This window comes from Bombus vancouverensis, chromosome 15, assembly GCF_051014615.1.
Source record: "Bombus vancouverensis nearcticus chromosome 15, iyBomVanc1_principal, whole genome shotgun sequence".
NCBI classification, from domain to species: Eukaryota; Metazoa; Arthropoda; class Insecta; order Hymenoptera; family Apidae; genus Bombus; species Bombus vancouverensis.
Window position 1 is genome coordinate 5,537,353 of NC_134925.1, and position 18,647 is coordinate 5,555,999.

An 18,647-nucleotide genomic window follows, 5' to 3' on the forward strand; every position below is an offset into this window, starting at 1 on the left:
AAAATCGGGATATTCTTAAACATTCGAATATTTTCCTGAAATATTTTCCTAGTTGATCTAAGCGAAACTCCACGAAGGTTACATACTTTGGTCACTGGAGATATCTCGATCGATAGTAGATTACAACATCCGCCATACTTAATCCACGGTGGCTTCCAGTGATCCTGTGCCACTGGATTGTCCACGTTTTCCTTAGTGGAACTCGATGTTGGCTACACACCGGTTCGCTCACGGAAGCACACCTCGTGGCTGCAGGTGATCTGATTCGTCCACGTTTGCCTATCCTTCGGTTCTCGATGTTAGCCATACACTCAACTGGTTCGTCCGATCCTTCGCTACAATCCCAGCTTATCCGTAAACCTAGACCATGTGCTTGACCCAAGGTCCGCTCTCGCAGCCGTAACAATTATTTGTGGTCAAATCTAGGGTTTGTACCCGGAGGTTCTTTCAAGTGGCCGCAGTTACAATACGGTCTACGATTAAATTACCAACATATGTACAAACGAATAAAAGTAGACTAAAATTTATTTCTATACAAGCATCGGCTACGTCGATCGCCAGAATAAATCAATTATCGAGAAAATAAATAAACGTTGGAATAAATTTCGAATAAACGTATCGTCGGTGAGAAGCAAAGTCGGTAAATAAGAAAAGCAAGGAACGCGTAATTACTTAGAAACTCGATGATCTTCGTATCAAATCGGCATTAATGAAAATTAATACAACGCTATCGATCATCAATATGAAACGTAATTGGTCGATGAGGTTTCTTGCCTAAAAAGACTGCGTGCACCATGGCAAAAATAGCGTGTATTTGATATATTATCCTTCATAAATAAAACACGATACACCATCGGAAGATTAAATTTTCTAAAGCTGGTCTACGCTATTATTACCAAGGGATGATCGATCGTCGATATAGAGGAAGGAAACGAGAGACGAGTAGAAATTTTCAGTAGAATTCTACAGGGTAGACTTCCTCGGTTACTTTCTCTTTCCGGTCATGCATCTCAGAAACCGTAAACGCGTGTCGTCCCCAAGTCGTATCCCGGGGGAATTGCCACGTAATCGAACCGATATCCTATCCGGCTCCCTCTGCTTTAATCGGCTGCCATCGATTGTTTCTACTTCCAGGGACCGGTTTTCCTAATTCCTCGAGGTAAGGGGACATTGTCGACGAGATGAACAGGCTGGAGGGTTCCTTTCGGGTTGGTTGAGGTTAGCTACGAGTCCAGTCGCCTGCTTGCTTTTTCCAACTGTTTTTTTTTTTCTTCTTCTTCTTCTCGGGGATTGTTGGTTTCGTTGGAGGTTTAATTGTCACGATGGGTTGTAAAATGGTTTTCAAAAGCGCGAATGTAAGAGATTCGGGTCAGAATTTTCAGGATGTTCTAAGATTAGAACGAGAAGATTATACAATTTTAATAGAGCAGATAACAATGGATTTTAATATGTCACGCGTTACATATAATATATATAACATTGGATGAAATTATATTTAACGATATGTGTATGATTATAATATTTTATCGCGGCAAGTACGATCAATTTTATATTATGCGTTCTTTCAGTCATTTTCGATACAATTACGTGCTTCTAACGTTAAAAAGTATTTCAACGTTATAAATCTCTTTCATTTGGTAAAGCAAGAGCGAGATTGAAATATTTTATACGCGACATACGAATTAGTTACGTATTATCAGTTACCTATTGCTGCTTGTTCTATTGGGTGTATGCAAAATGTTTAGTCTCTTTTCCCCCAGCGTTCGCGTTTAATTACTTTTAACCGATATAATTTCCCGACTGTTTGTACAATTGTTCGATTGGCATCGGTCTATGTGAGATGTCAACTTTATGATCGATTGGTGATGATAACCTCGCAAAATAACGGTGAGCGACGACAAAGCTAGACCACATGTGGCTCGAATCGCTATCCTTAACTTGGACTGGGAAGTTTTTTCGCACGTGGCGTACTCTCCAAATTTGACACCGACAGATTATCACTTATTCAGATCGATGCAGCACTCTTTAGTCGGACAGTGCTTTCGAAACGTTGCAGAAATACGAAAATATCCCAGTGTTATATTTTCGCGACAGAATCCGATACTCGACAGGAAGTCATGCAAAATATTTCGAGCAAAGAAAAGAAGAAAGACAGAGTCTTCTGCATATTACTGTTAAATCGGTTGCTAAATTATATGATAAATTTAATTAAATCGTGAAATATCAATTAACCTAACGTTAAATTACTATGTTATACTCTTAGAACATTTCCTACCATGCAATTATCGTAAACCTGATTGAAAAGAAAAAAAAGCTACGCGTATAATAACTCTTGATCAACTCACACAACGATAAGATCTTAGGACATTCAATCTTCGCACCATTCATCTTCGAAATTATCCTGAAATCGAATACATCGACGCGATGGAACAATGCGAAAAGTGTCTGGAAGAAACAAGGGTGAGCGATGCCGGAAGAAAAGGGGGGGAGAGGGTGGAGGCGACAGAGGGAAACGCGGTCGTTATCGATGCGTTCCCTGGACGTTTTGCATGGCGACGAATCGAGCCGAATCCACGGGGCTGGATCGAATCCAGTGTAAACTCCGTTCGCCGCTCTCGATCCGGATTGAATGTCAATTCGATCAGCATGCAATTCTGTCGAGGACTCGACGGGTTTTGTGTCGACGCGTTGATCAGATCGGAGAATGGACGTCGAAGGTAGCAAGAGGGATTCTTCTGGAAATCGTTCGACGCTGTTTTTCGTCGTGATTAAAGGTCGACGTGTGGAACGACGACGTGGATCGATCGATTCTAATTTTTCATTTGGCCAACGTTTCATACGATGGGACGAAACACACGGGGGTGGGGGGTTGTGGCTGATCGATGCGTTTTCTTCTTCATTTTTTTTAATCTAACTCTCTATAACGTCGTGTAACTTGAAAGTCACATGCTGATATATCGATATTCTTTTAGCCTAATTTCATTTTTGGAGCCAACGTGGCACCAATGTCACTCATTCGTATTCGTAGGAAAATCTTCGAAAATTGCAAACTCGCATATGTAGCTTTGGAGCTTGATATCTGCTGCTTTCGGTTCGTGTATATTTTTTTATACACGAGAGAAAGATTTGGATTAGAGAGGAGCTAAAGAAGGCTTAGACGAATGAATATCAATGTTGTAAGTTTAGGATAAATCCGGCAAAAATAGAATCGCCCGAAAGCCATGTCGAAAGTGGAGTTGATCAATTTGGCTTCTCAGAGACTCGATTTATCGTAGTTTCGAAAAGAGTTTGAATTGTTCTCAAAAGGACTTTGCTGATAAATGGAAAAACAGATTGAAAACAGCTGGTAAAAGTAGTCGTGTTAAAGTGTCGTTTTCTTGCGCTTGAAACGCTGGAACAGTAAATTGTCATGACTATCCATTTCAAATATTATTCGAAACAATACATCATCTGTTATCCAGTATCCGCGAGAACAATCGAAACTTTTTCGCAATCGGTTCTACATCAAACAGAACATTGTTATCCAAACACCTTAAACAATTCACAACATTGCAACATTACAACGTTCAACGAGCGTTAACAATTCCTCATTGTTCTGGCGGCCTAGTTTCCACTGAATAAAAACTCAACGCATGCAACAAAAGTGCCAAAAAATACTATATATATATATATAATTCTTATTTCAACAATAAAAATAAACAAATAGAAGAAACAAAGATACAAAGGTAAAAAAATGTCGCACACGTGTTGAAGACGTTTTCTATATCGCGTGATTAATTACTTCACCGACTGTTTGACGATAAAAGAGAAGAAAAGGAGAGATAAAAATAGGGAAAAATATAGCAACCGATCAGTCTATTCATTTCCTCAAGCATACTTTTCAGAGGTTCTATTCTACAATATCAACTATTGTTTTTATCGATATCTACTATCTGTATACGATCGTCTGAGATAGTATGAGAGACAAAAATCAGATTAAAAAGTAGCTTTGTTTAAATTCGTATTCGTATATGTGCAATAATTTGGAAGTGTCGAAATACTCACGGCACGGTAGTGCACATGTGTAACACGTATCACGAACGACGCTCTAGAAATGACTAGAAAATCCAGTATGAACGATAACAAACGTGTTGAAGTAGATCGTCGAAGGTTCTACATACTATAATGTTCATCGCCGTTCTCGAGACACATAGGACACGATACTTCATCGTAGAGCGATGTTTTAAGACAGCCAGACGTCGGTGATTTATCGCGTTCCCGTTTCGAAGGCTTTCCATTCTGCAAGGAGAATTGTAACGCGCTCATCGATTATCGTCCGCGTTGCTCTCGTTGTCACGCGGTGCTTCATTCGGTCAACAATGATCCGTACACGTAATTTGCCTGTTATTGATCATCCATTTGTCATGTCACATTGTTCTCCCCCCGCATCGTTTTTACTCCACGCTTTTTACCGCGTTGTGCTTTCGTACGTCTTGTCGTTTCCAATCGTTCGTTTCGAATCGAGTGGGCGACTTTTGCGTCTGCCAGAAACGTTACAAGTTTACTACTTTTGGGCGATGATTCTTGGAAATTTTTAATCGCTATACTTTTTAGTCATTCGTATGATTGAAATACGTATATAATTATTACAGTGTGTTCCGATATATAATTGTTATAGTATTAGGTTGTTCGAAAAGTGTCTTTCTTTTACACACCCGTCTATTACAACGACACATCTTTATACAAACATGAAACATAATCTGTCGAACGTTGTGATCTTTATTTTGATAGAACAAAATGGACCATACGTAATTCGATAAAATAATATAAAACGGAAATTCTTGTGCATCTATTATTCCCTTATAAAAGGAAAGAAACTTTTCGGACGACCTAATATATTTTGATATACAGGGTGGTTGGTAACTAGTGGTACAAGCGGAAAGGGGGTGATTCTACGCGAAAAAAGAAGTCGAAAATATAGAATAAAAATTTCTCGTTCGAGGCTTTGTTTTCGAGAAAATCAACTTTGAATTTTCGCTCTGTACGCGTGCACTTTATAACGGATCTCACTGTAGATCGTTGTCTCGATGGAAAAATTTAAAAAAGAAATTAAAAAAAAAATTTTTATTCTATATTTTCGACTTCTTTTTTCGCGTAGAATCGCCCCTTTTCCGCTTGTACCATCAGTTACCAACCACCCTGTATAATTATTAGACTGCAGATATCGATGCAAATTCATAGTTTCAAGAATAGAAATAAAAAAGTAGAACCTCGGTGGAAAATTGTTCGACCTAGCTGACATCACAGGAAGCACTATATCTTCGATATTTTATGCATCGTTTCGTATTACTTGCATTCCGTACAATTTTTCACTTTCAGATCTCCTATAAACGCATAAAAGTCCGCGATAACTATACATATATGATTAATATATTCTACAATGACGTATAGCACCATGAATATGATAGCGTTTAAATAACAATTGTAACTTTCTTTTTGTTAAATATTCATGATAAAGATAGGGCAGGAACTTTCGTTGCTTTTTAATCTTTATTCTTCCGATTCTGAATGAACTATAGACACTGTATTTCGAGAATTCTGAATGCAAGAGAATTTATTGTTAGCGCTGCCAAGTTTCAGACGATATATTACACTGGTGGTGTTTTGCGTTCGTCGAATCGCACGGACTCTAGTAATCTACATGTTCGTCAATTTAATCTTGTTTGACTGACGAGTAGAAAATGTATGCACGATGAGATTTCGGTTGGGGATATTGCGCTGCCCGCAATGACGCTAGATTGCCGCAGAAATTGTTTCTAGATGACCTTAATAAGTTTTTGATTTCTGCGTGTAAATTTATCATAACTGCGCTGAACCAATGACATTTAGTATATGATCGATTTTTAATCGAAGAAGGAGATTAAAACGAAGCGTAGAACTACGAATTCGATATTCATATAAAAATTCCCTCTGGCCTTTAGATTTATCACTCAGATGCACGATTTATTACTAGGACGAGAATACAATACAAAAGGGAATAGAAATGTATAAATTTAAAAAACTGTAATTTCATTGGATCCTAAATTCTCGTAAATTCGCATAGGTGTGGTGGTTTTTCACTTTGTATACAAATCTGATGTTAACGTTTAACATGAAAATAAAACCATAATTAAAAGAATAAATAAATAAATAAAAATGTGGAAGTTAGTCAAGTCAACAATTTCCTAAGCTCTTCTCGCAAATTGTATCGTCTGTAAATTTTTGTTATACGTAAAGTTTAGAGTTTATTTAGCGCGAAATAGCTGTTCCTCTGAAAGCTCTGCCATTTACTAATAACAATAGGAAACTGTGTCCTTTAGCAACACCAAAATTTCCTCTCATTACACCTTCCTAGAGCACCATATCTTATCGCCTCTACGTCAGAAGTTGTACCATTGCCCTTCCGGCGCAACAATTCCATTTCCAAAAGGCACTTCAGCCAACCAGAACAAATAATCGTTTTGCAAGTTCAAAATTTCCTAGTTTAGGTACTCATTACATTTCCTACAACACCATATTCCATCACTTGAACGTCTGAAGTTGCACTGTTACGCCGTACAACCTTGTCCTCAAAATTACCTCAATCACCATTAACAATAACAAATGCTCCTTCACCTAATTCTGAAATTACCTAATTTTCATTACACTTCGCGCAACGCCATATCTTATCAGCTATGCAAGCTAAACTTCCAGCATTACGCCGAACAACACCATTAATAACAACAATGGCTTGAATTTCAATGCAGAACCCATTCAAAATTTCTGGTTTCTTCCTTTAATTGACAAACTTTCAGTGGAGTTAAATGTTCCATTAATTTTCTCTGATTTCTCTGTCGAAGCGTTTTCATCAAATTTTTCAAATCGAATATACAAATACTCCAACAATTATCAAGCATCAAGCTCTAGTGATAATAACAACTAAACGAATAATCTCTGATAAAATGCAATATGCAGCAATAAAACGTTGCTGAAAATCCAATCTCCGAACGATTATATTTGAACTTGCAAACACAAAATTTTATTAATCTACGTTCGATCAAATAATCAGTCGCGATGATTAAGTAGCAATCGAGAACACGGTATCGAGCAATAACCGAAGCAAAATTTGTTCAAACCGATCCTTTTTGCGACCATCCCAAATTCGATCTTCGCCAATTAACCGAGCGTTGCGAATTAATAATTGCCAATAATAGAAATAACGATCGAACGAGCAAAACTTGTAGAAACGCCATAACGATCGATGTCAACGTCTTTCGAAGCTCGAGAGGTTCGATCGCGAAACTCTGAAAACACGAACCTCTGGAATATAAGTTTCTTAACGCTGAAACATCGGTTCGCCAATAACAACGATAACGATGAAACCAGTAAAGCCTCTATAAAATACAATAGCGAGCGATGCCAAATTTTCCTTAGGCAATTCCGCATAACCGTGGCGGTTCATCTCGAAAACATTCATCGGGCTGGCGCGTCTGGAGGCAATTCGAGACGCGTTTCCACGTTGGTTCCCAGGCGGGGCTGTCTCTGCTCGGATCGTTCCGCTGCCAGGTCGATTCTCACTAGATGGATCATGATCGAGTCTGGCCGATTGAGGGATCAGATGGGCCAGAGACCGGGCGAGGGGAGGGTGGGGTTAATCAGTGCAATCATGAGATTAGCGAGGCAGGGGAGAGCAAAGGCAGGCACGTAGCGTTTCACAGGAAAGGGGGAACACGCCAGGGTGGGCGGCGGGTTACGAAGGGGAGGGTAACGGAGTTCGTATATCGATTCGATATCTCCGTACCTCAAGAGGTTCGCTTTGACGCATAATCACTTTGGTCTCACGTATCGGTTCGTCGAAGGAGACTGAAATGTTAGTTATGAGAAATTTACGTTTCATCTTTCACAGAGACGATTCGCGTTCTTTGCATTTCTCGGTGCTTTCCTATTGCAGGCCAAGAGATTGTACGGGGTAGGAGATTGGAGTGAGGGGGAGAGGGCGAGAGAAATCGTGCGTAATCGGGGAAATTGATTAGCTCGTTAGAAGATATTGCTTTGATCGTGGGAAATTGGAAGCGAGTTGTTCGATACGAACGAATTTGCAGGATTTTGAATAATGCGATGGTTTGATAATTATTTCGAATGGAATGCTTGGTTATTGAGTTGTTCCAACTATCGTCTATTATCCTTCATTTTCTGCCGTCATATGAAATAATCAAATACTTGGCGAACGCGGTAGAACCTCGTTTATCTGAACAAGTTAACGCTCAGCTTCTATTATCCGAACTACGATCGAGCATAATTTCGTAACACGTGTAAACGCTTCTTTATTCTTGTTACGAGTATACCGATATATACAATTATTTGTTTCTATTCGAAAGATAAATTGTACGTGTCAAAGGCGACACGGTTGAAATTAATCTTAAAATGAAAATGTTTCGAACAGCGACAAGAGCTGGAGAGTTTTATCTAGAAAACGTCTATTATCGGAACCGCTCGGTTATCCAAATTGCCTTGCTTTGTTTCCCAAGCTGACTCGATGAACCGAGATTCTACTGTAAATCATTTAGAAATAACCCGCATCTAAAAATAATACTTGGAAATTTATGTCCATTTCGAAATATCGCTTCGTCTATACTCCGTTTACTCTCTCTCTCTCTCTTATTCTCTTATTCTCTTATTCTCTTCGATATTCGTTTCGTTTCTCTGTTCGTGATATTCATTTTAAACCAAAAGTATAGAAATTCCAATGTGCCGTTACGATTCTGCGATGTTTCATCTTCGGTTATCATTTCCATAAACAGTTTTCCACTGAACGTTTACGGGACAAAACGAGACGCGTACGGAGCTGCGATATATCGCGATCGACGACAAGGAGATGGTTCGGCGTCACCGACCAGACGACAGGAACTATTACCAACGCCTCGGGACAGAAACCTTATCCGGACGGTCCTTATCGTGTTTAGTAATTCGCCTAATCGCTTCGGCCAGCAGCTTCGAGGCATTAAGGTCTTCCGTGGAAATCGTCCCGAAATAAGCAGCCTTATGGGCTCCGATTTTCCACCACCAACAGCCTGTCATTATGTACAACCCATTACGAACCGATGCAAATTGAAGTCTAATCGCGGTTCTGTATCTCGCGATGGGACACCAGCTGCGTCGATATCGGCGATATTGAACGATATCGGCGGATTGATGGATTTTTCGGACAAATTGTTGCTTTTAACGCGATATGTCCAGCTATATAATTGATTGGTTTTTGGTTTTGGAAAATATTAGGTCACCCGGTAAGTAATGCAGTTACTACAAGTAAAAAGTAGAGCATAGAGCTCGAACTCGTCAAAATGACGGATTTCAGATTTTCCTTCTTTTTTTTTTTTACTATTACTGAAAATGTGTAAGAATTTTTGCCAGAATTAATATTGACTTTTATTTAGATAGAATTTATCTATTTATCGGATGCATTTCTAGCTTCAAATTTGTGTAAATAAAACGTGGAAGAGTAAAATGGAAGACTCGATGGAAACATGACGAGAAGATTGCGGGAAATGAAGGGAGATATATCAATGGTTAATTAATGGTAAACGATCGTTTGTTTTCGTGGGTGCTACGGGTATCAAAAAGGATCGCATTACTTATGGGATAATCTAATAAATATTTAGCTGATGCTCGTATGGGAATAAGTGAGAGTTAGAAATAAACCAAGTTCTTTTTCCAGACTGTGAACCCAAAAAAAGTTAATAAAACACGTAATATACTTCGTGTTTCACTTCTGCTCTAATAAGTCGAAGACAAGCAATGGAACCGTAAGAAACTATCAAATCAAAATCAAATAACGAACCAAGTTACTTTCGAAAGTGCGATGACGGAAATATCGGAAAACGTCCTGACGATCACCGATTTACGTGATGTCTTTGAGAATTTGAAGGCAAGCGTGTTTCCACGGTGCACGACTCGTTAAAAGGTGGAAAGTGGCCGAAAGGGAGGCGAACATACGCGACAGAGAGAATTAATTCCGGCCTACGGCTGTCCCTGGTCTACCGCAGACGTTCTGCCCGTGGTCCGTGAATTTTTCATGCGTCCTTTCGCAGTCACGTAATGAAGAATGAAAGTTACAGCGCGGCCAAGTATGTAGGAAGATAAGCGAATGTAATTTTAAAAGCGGCGCCGACCAAGTCGCGTCGTTTAATGGCCGGCCACGACCACGCCTCGCGATTACGTCGAGAAACCGCGAATTTCGTTGTTGCAGGACCAATAAGAAATAGCTTTTCACGTAGCAATACGTAATTCGTTTTTTATTAGCCAGCTACAATTAAAATTTAATTGTAGGTAATTAAGGTTTTTCGATCCGAAATGAATTCCAGCTGCGGAAATTTCAACGCCGATAATAATCTCAACACCAAAGTACGATACCTTTCGTTGCACAGAACCGAAAGGAATACGCACGTCATGTCTCCATTTAACCAACACGCAAATAACCCAATACATTTTTATATGGGAACTCGATAAGATATTTGGCGAGTTATCTTGCAAGGCAAAATTCTTTGACAATTTCTTTGACAGAACCTTTTACTGCGTATAAAAAAAAAAAAAGGAAGAAAGAACTAAAAAGCATACTTGTCATACAAGCAGCGTGTAAACAGCTGAAAATCAACCCCAATCTCTCCTTCTCTCTCTATAAAACATGGAGTGTACATCCTAGAAGACAAAATCGTTGGAAAATTCCTTGGAACAGTTTCGAATGGACAACCCTCGAAACGGAAGGAAATGGCGCCATGGATTCCGTGGAAAGCGCGGTTAATTCATCGACGTCGCGCATCTCTGTTCTTGCGGCCACGTAGCGTTCGGTGGCCCCGGTGTATCGATTACGGCATATCCGATTCCCCTCGTTCTTTTTGCGCGTGCTGTCGTCATCGTCCTTCCTCGCTCTCGTCTACCAAGTCTACGTCGTCGTCTGTCTCGGCTTTGTTCGGACGGTAAAACACTAACGTCGACGTAAATGCGAGAGACAGCGTTCAGTTTCATCGTATCGGAGCAACGACGGCAGACGAGATAGAATACAGAAGGAGAAAGAGAGAAGGGAAGCGTCGTTACGCGGCTGAAACTCGGTATTCACGATCCTCCGAGCTATTGTCGAGTTTCGGAGAAGAAAAGATCCGCTCGTGGCGCGGGATAATTAGCTCAGGTATAAATGTCACCAGCCTCGCGTCCAACCCTCTCTTCACGCGCATAATCTTTCGGCTTTGTCGCGTTTCCACCCAAACCAGCGCCCACGTAACGCGTGTTCACCGCTGGTCTATTCTTTCTAGTCTTCGAAATTGTTCGCTAGAAGTTAGGATTAAACTTGGTTGTACGTTTAAACTTCTCCGCGATACAGAAACTTTTTCTCTTCTTTTAGTTGCGCAAGAAGGGACGGTTCTGGATGTCGAATCAAAACTAAGGTATTCTTCGTGTTGCAGTACGACGGATAAGTTGTGGTTCGAGCGAGCTGTCGCTTGGCTAACTAAAACTGTGAATTAACACAGTCGACCCTTTTTGAAACACCGGAGGTAGTTGGGAAAATATCAAGATAGGCGTGTGTGGTAGACAGACTTGTTAGGAATGCGTGTTTGCTTGAAGAAATTCGATTACATTGTGCATATACGTACGCTATACATTACGTTACACACGCCGCTGCTGCTGGATACTCGAATTGTCCGATTTGCAATTTTCTCGCGACGAACGAACGTACAGAATTCACTGATAAGAACGAGACTTGTGAAAATGGAAAGGTGCAAACCTTGGGCTAGCGACAGACGCTGAGATGAGCGCGTTCCACGATCGAATGTCCGGCTAATAAAATTCGCTAATAAAACGACGAAGCGCGCTGAGTTCCAGGGAAGGGAGAGAAAAGTACGCAAATCCAAAAAACATCTGCATCGTTAAGTTTTCTTTAACGTTAAAACGGTCGTCGATCGCCTAAGCTATTTCTAAAGGTTGCTTTACGATCTTATTGTTACAACACTTGCAGCAAATAGAGATACAACCTTCTTCGGAGAAATAAGAAGAACGAAGACAAAGTCGTAAGATGGAAGTTCAAGTTGAAATAAAAGTATCAATTTTAATCGTGGTCCTTTCGAAGACCACGACACCGCAAACTCTACACAAATCGAGATACGAATCTACCCTTCGACGGAGTCAATTAAAGCTCGAACAGCCCGGTTCCTAAGAACTACCCCTCGAGCCACGGATCTTCGACACGTTCCACCCTAGCGGGGCCATTAGCGACTGCGGAGACGCGGCACAATATCCCGGAAGTATCAATTGTGCCCGTTCTCAGAAGAGATTCCCCGGAAAGTCGAAGTGCTCGCTTCGCTCCCCTGACACTTTCCACCGGCTCGTCTCTCAGAGTTTACCCCGCGTTCGACGAGGTCCACATTCCCCAAACTCTATAACGCGCTGGTGTATTTCGACGAGCCAACCAACCAACCAACCAACCAACAACAACAACAACAACAGGCGCGACAACCAGCGAGTAATAGCAGGAAGGGGGTGTGGCGGTTTGGAGATGAGAATGCAGCGATGGTAGTTTCTCGTCGACGCGACGTCGACGACGCCGCGTAATGGTCACGACTGTCACGCGGCGTCGTTTTCACGGCGAAACGGTGGGTCGTCGTCGTTCCTCTCGCGTGTCACCGGCATCCAGCTCGCCGGATTTTCACCGTGGAGGTTACAAAACGACCCGGAGAGACGACGTTATCCGTGGAATGGGGCGACGCAGAGGGATGGGGTGGAGAGAAAATTGAAAAGGAAGAAGTGGCGAACACCGGATACGACGTTAGAGATAGCTGAAGACGCGGTCGAAGGGTAGAACGGAGGAGGGGACTGAGAATTCGCGGAGGAGGAAAAGAGTAGCTGCGAGATGCACGAGGTGATTGATTGAGAGGAAGACGTGGAAATGAAGGGGAAGACTCCGAAGGATGTGGAGCAAGATGGAGGTGGTTGGGAGAAAAAGTGAGAGTGAGACTGGCTCGGGAATGAGCGTGGAATTGGAAGTCAATGAAGATGAGGATTGAAAGCGTGTTGATGTTGAGACTGGCTGAGGGGATGACGAAGGAAATGGTATGGGATTGCTTGTCGTATGGTGGAAAGATACGGTGTGCAGTGCGGGATAAGTCCAAAAATGATGAATGCGGGAGAGAAATTTTGGGGAGGCTCGAAGAAGGAGAAATTTATATTATGATTCATGGCTGTATTAATGGGTGGAAAATGAATGAATCAATGATGATTACTTCATAAATTCTCTTCCACGACTGTGGATCAGTTGGAGATTTTCCTAAGTTATAACCCAGCCGATCGTTGTACTCGACGTACAATTGCATCGAATCCTCGGGTTGGTTCAAGCGGAAGAGATCTATATCAAGATTTGTCCGAACAATAGGTACGCGAATGTTGGTAAAATAAATAAATTGACAGCAACTAATTAATAAATTCCTTCGTATGACCGTATAAATGGTAGATCTTCGTAAGTTCCCTGGTTAATTCCGTTCTGTAAAGTTATATGAAGCTATTTAGAAGCACGTAAATCTTTCTAAGCGACTAACATAAAACAGCATGGCCAACGAAACAACCGAAAACAAGAAGAAAAGAGGAAGCAGTAAAAAAGACTCGGGAAGAACAATACGGAATAAGCATCGAAGAAGAGACCACCTTCGCAATATTCCGCGGAAGGACCCTCCGATGCACAAAAAACACCGTCCGAAAACATCGCTTTAAACCGCTTCACGAAAACCACGATCAAACGAACCGGCAGTAGATGGCTGGTAAAAGAAAGGAAAAAATGGCTCGCACAGAGACAGCGAGGCGGCTTTATTAAAAAGCACAAAAACTCTAGCATCCAACCGGATAGATAAAGTTCGTAGAGGGGCAGAGTGATAAAGAGAGAAAAAGAGGGAGAGAGAGAGAGGGAGGGAGCGTGTGCGGGCTCGGGATTGGAAAGGAAAAGCGCGTGGGCGCGGGTGGGTCGAAAACAGCAGGAAACATTTCGCGAAACGGTTCTCCACCTTTCCATCTTCCCCTCCGCCTCTCTGCGCACTATCCACTGGCCCGTTCCATGCCATTGGCTGCGTGCAAAGTGATTAAAAACATGGGAACGGGCAACTCTCGCGTAGCCACCACCAGCGTCGCTCTCGGTTTCCTCTTCCATGGCACCGCTCTATCGGCCTTCCTGTTCTCCAACCCCTGTTTTCGGCCTCGGCCGGGATAGCCACCGCAAATGCCCGAGGGATTTGCCGCTCCCGGAGTATTTTATCCCTTCGGAGACAGAAATGGGCAAAAGAGGCGGTGGCGCTGGGTGGTGTTGGGTGGTCACTGCAGGTGGAGAAAGAGGAGAGGAGAGAAGAGAAGAGGAGAGGAGAGAGGCCGTGGATATTTGAGTTTTCCATGGCGAGGCTGAAGGATTTTCTCTCCCTTCTACGAACCATAGACCAAATTTCCGGCCACGATCTTCCACCCGTCGAATTCTCCTCGGTTTAATGTTTTAATACGCCCGACCGGTGGCTACTGGCCACACCGAACCTAGTGATTTATTCGTATTTATGGCCGGCCCAGTTAATCCTACGGATGGGCGGATGAACGTCGGCGTTCCAAACGATGGATAACGCTGCGTCGCACGGTTCCCAGGATAACCTTTTTCCGATCCAAGTCCACCTGTTCGGCAGTTGATTTTTTATTTGCACGTTACCGGTTGTTCTTTCTTTTCCCTTTCCGTTCCTTTACCTCCCCCTTTTAAAGGGGATTTCTCGCGATTCTAGAAGCAGAAAGTCATTGCGGATATATATAGATGGATATTAAGAGAGAACAAGTTTTAGAAAGTTTTTGAGTAGAAATTGGATCGCTGGATCTCGGGGAAGTTCCATGTGAATTACCGTAGGAATGGTTCTATCCTGGCTAATACAATTTCGTTACGGTTTAGCTTGTTTATCGACGTTAGTATTTCATTGGAATTTATCTTTAGTAACGACACAGTTTCTGGTTGACGTTATACCGTTTTGTTCTGAAGGACGTGGTAACATATATTCGTTTTTAATTTATTCGGTCAGGTGGTGGCATCGATTTTACTCCTACGCAGTCGGATCGTTTATAAACGCATCCTACTGTTATCCCGTACATCGTTAATAACAAATGAATAAGTCGTTCTATAAATTTAAGTATAATTAATATCCTTTATGCGTGAATAAACTTGGCCAATAAATTCACTAGTAAATAAAATTTACGATTTTACCTTTAATCCACTAACCAACAAGCCTAACTTCAAACGTGCCATCAAATGATTTATTTGCAGCAGATGTTAGATAATTAACAGACCTGAAGTTAAAATACGAAATTGTACACGATATCGTGATACACAAAATTTCTACCCTTCGAGATAAATTACTACCGTAACAAAATTACCAACAATTTATAAAACTGAAGTTACGTAGATAGCTATCATTCCAAAACACTGTGCACTAAACTAAACGAGATTAATCTGATATAATTCGTGTAACAGACGAGTAAACAAAATTCAGCTAACAGCAACATAAAAAGCGAACATCACACGAACCATTGAGTATAGAATAACAAATTATACGCGTTCCAATACGCTCATCGAGTACTACTACCGACGCTACCACCAAATGTTAACTCACGAATCAGTAGACATTGCTTTGTAACATTTATCCAATGTGCGAAAATAATACATTTTGTCTCTTGGAAATTTAAATTTATCTAAAGAAACAATTCCAACTACGAATCGTACGTTTCTATAGATACGATTGGCGTGCGTGTGCAGCTCAAAATCATGCTGTTGCAATCTCTATTACCCTAATCAACATCCAAAGCAATCGATATCTAAAGCATTCAAATTTTCACTCGAATCTTAACGCTTTACATACAGACACTGAGAGACTGTGAGCAACCGCAATCATATTCAAATTTTATCTTTCAAATTGATACTCTGATGTCGCTATGAAAATTTAAAAATATATCGAACATCCTTCGACCATTACTTCTACCTTATCTTCTTCGACGTTTCTTCAAATTTGCACGCTATTCGAAAAAATTAACGTCTCGTGTCGACACGTTGCGACGTATCACTTGGCGCAGAACTTCGATTATCTGAACCCATCGACGGAATGTTATAGACTTGAAAAACCACCCCTCTGTCTCTTATCAACTCCATCTTATATTTTTACGAAGAAAGTTGCGAGCGTCACGCTGTAACAGGCGAATAGGATCGTTGGGCTGCGTGAAAAGTTGGTGCTTCCGGTCTCGCTCTCGGGAATCTATTCGGCGTGTCGGTGAACCGTACCGTTGATTGCCCAGGGGAATTCCGCGCGCGATCCCGCGGATGGGAAACGCGGTTGGAAAAGTTGCCTGGCGTGCGCAGCAGCGACGTGTAACGCATCGCGTTTTAAGCGGTAACCCTCGGCCATAGTTGCGTTCCGTGATCCTCGAACCGACGCGACGTCTCTTTTCTATTTCGAACGTAATCGCGATCCCTCGTGGGTCCTCCACGGTTTTTATACACGGCGGCTGTTTCGTGAAACGCTCGCTGCCTGTTGGCTGGCCTCTTTGATGGATTTTTCCGAATCGTTTGAGTGATTGGTTGAACGATTGGTGAGGTAGTTTCGATCGATTGGCGGAAGGGTTTGGTTTTAGGGGAGATTCGGTTAGAGCCACTCAGGTTAGAAACATCACGGTACAATTTCATAACTTTGACGTTAATAAAGAGAGAACGAACGCGGAATCCTGGTCTTTTTACAACGATTTTACGTTGGATTTTTAACGACAGACTACTCGTTTCTAAATTTCTGTTCCGTTATTATCGTCCGGAGGAAAATTTTCGAACCTATAAGTGTTTCATTTGAAACGGGTGCAATTGAGAGAATTCTTAAGGGACAAATACATGTCGTCGAATAAAATGGTTATATGGAAACAATTTTTATGAAACGATAATCCAACGAATGAGATACAAAGTAGTTTGAAAGAATACTAGATAAGCAAAACGACAAATTTGCATTTCGTTTGTTTAATTGCATTCGCGAAAATACGAATTCATAGAAATATCCATAAACCAGTACAACTCTAGATATTCTTACTCCATTGAAATCGATAAAAAATCGATAAGCTTGAAACGTTTGAGAAATAACAAGGATAAAGGGAGGACCAACGTCATAAGACGTGCTTTTCCCTGCGTTTGGAGGTGGTTCCCATCTTGAAACCACTGCTGTCGGCTGTCCTTTCTAGTATCGCCTTACACAATCACCCTGAAAAAAGGAAGACAGGAAGAGCCTCTCGAGGGATTTTAAAATGCTGGGATAGTTTTTCCTTAACAGTTTCCCAACTTCAACTTTCGTCTTTCCTCTTCTTTTTCCCTTCCTAACAGTCAAGAGTACGTTATCGCTGGAAAGTATACGGGCATCTTTGTAATGTAATTTACTATTATAATTAACTACTATAATTTACTATGTAAGTCTACTATTATGCAGATTAGAAGGTCACGATCCGGTAAACGAACCGGTACGTATATGTTCTAAATCGATGAATATGTTCTTTAGAAGTGCATTAATCATAGAGTTGAGCGTCTTCTTGAAATAAATAAATTACGCTTGAATCTTTATCTACAAACTCCAAATTGAATTCATAGTTCGGAAAATGGAAAAGTATGTGTTGAACGTTTGCCTCTTGAGAAGATACATTTCTACGGTTGTTACTCTAAAAGGAATATTATCTTTCCACCTAAAACCTGCCATACATCTTTCCAGAAAACCGTGAATCGCGCTGGAACGTGGATTCGAATAGATCACCTTGTGTTAACTTGAGTATTTTAAGCACGCGCGGAGATAACCGTATCGCAAGCTCGGCCCGCCATTTAAATCCGTAGAAAAGCATTCGGCCCTCTCCGTTCCAAATTATTATTGCTCCGAATAATATCTTCTCTTTCGTGGTGGGCTATTCACGACGATACTTTGGATTTTCGAACGAGAACATTTTTCAGAACTTACTCGTACAAAGATCTATTAACTTGGATCGTTTCTTTATTCTTATACCTACAACTTCAAATGACAGGTACACGTTGTACCCGAGAACCACGATAGGAAGAAGAAACAGACGACGTTGAAATACTTTATAATAGAAAAATTCGACGTATTTGCTATCGATATTCGCCTTAGAAGATGTAAAAAAAATAGCCCCTGTGAAATTCAGAAAGTACGCAGAATATTATCCAAACAGAAGCTAGGGAAAATCCCGGAGCAATAAATATTTCGTCGAAGAATGTAGAATAGAACGACAAGAAAAGAGGACAATATTCAAAGAATTCTCGGTAGAAAAGCGAATCATCGTAGGAGTATCCGCGATATTTACTCTCCACACTCGTCTTAAAATCTCTGGACGAATTCTCACTAAAAGAAAATACAGAAAATACCACGCAAACGAAGATCGCGTGAGATTTATAAATATCTAGTGAATGGCCATCTTGTGCAAGAATATGTAATAAAGTAAAATCGGAGCACAGTATCGAGCCAGTCTACCAAGCCGAAGGGTTAATCGCGAGCCGACCAGGAATTTCGAGAGGGTCCGGAATATCTTGGTTATCGGGGCCGCTTGGTCGCCTTGATGGACCGTAAAGT

At 41.2% G+C, this 18,647-nt stretch overlaps 1 protein-coding gene across 8 annotated transcripts in view; it reads left to right on the forward strand.

Moving 5' to 3' along the window:
• Mxd (MAX dimerization protein) overlaps positions 1-18,647 on the forward strand; it is a 234,108-nt gene that overhangs the window by 146,017 nt on the left and 69,444 nt on the right. The gene's annotated exons all lie outside the window — the stretch shown is intronic.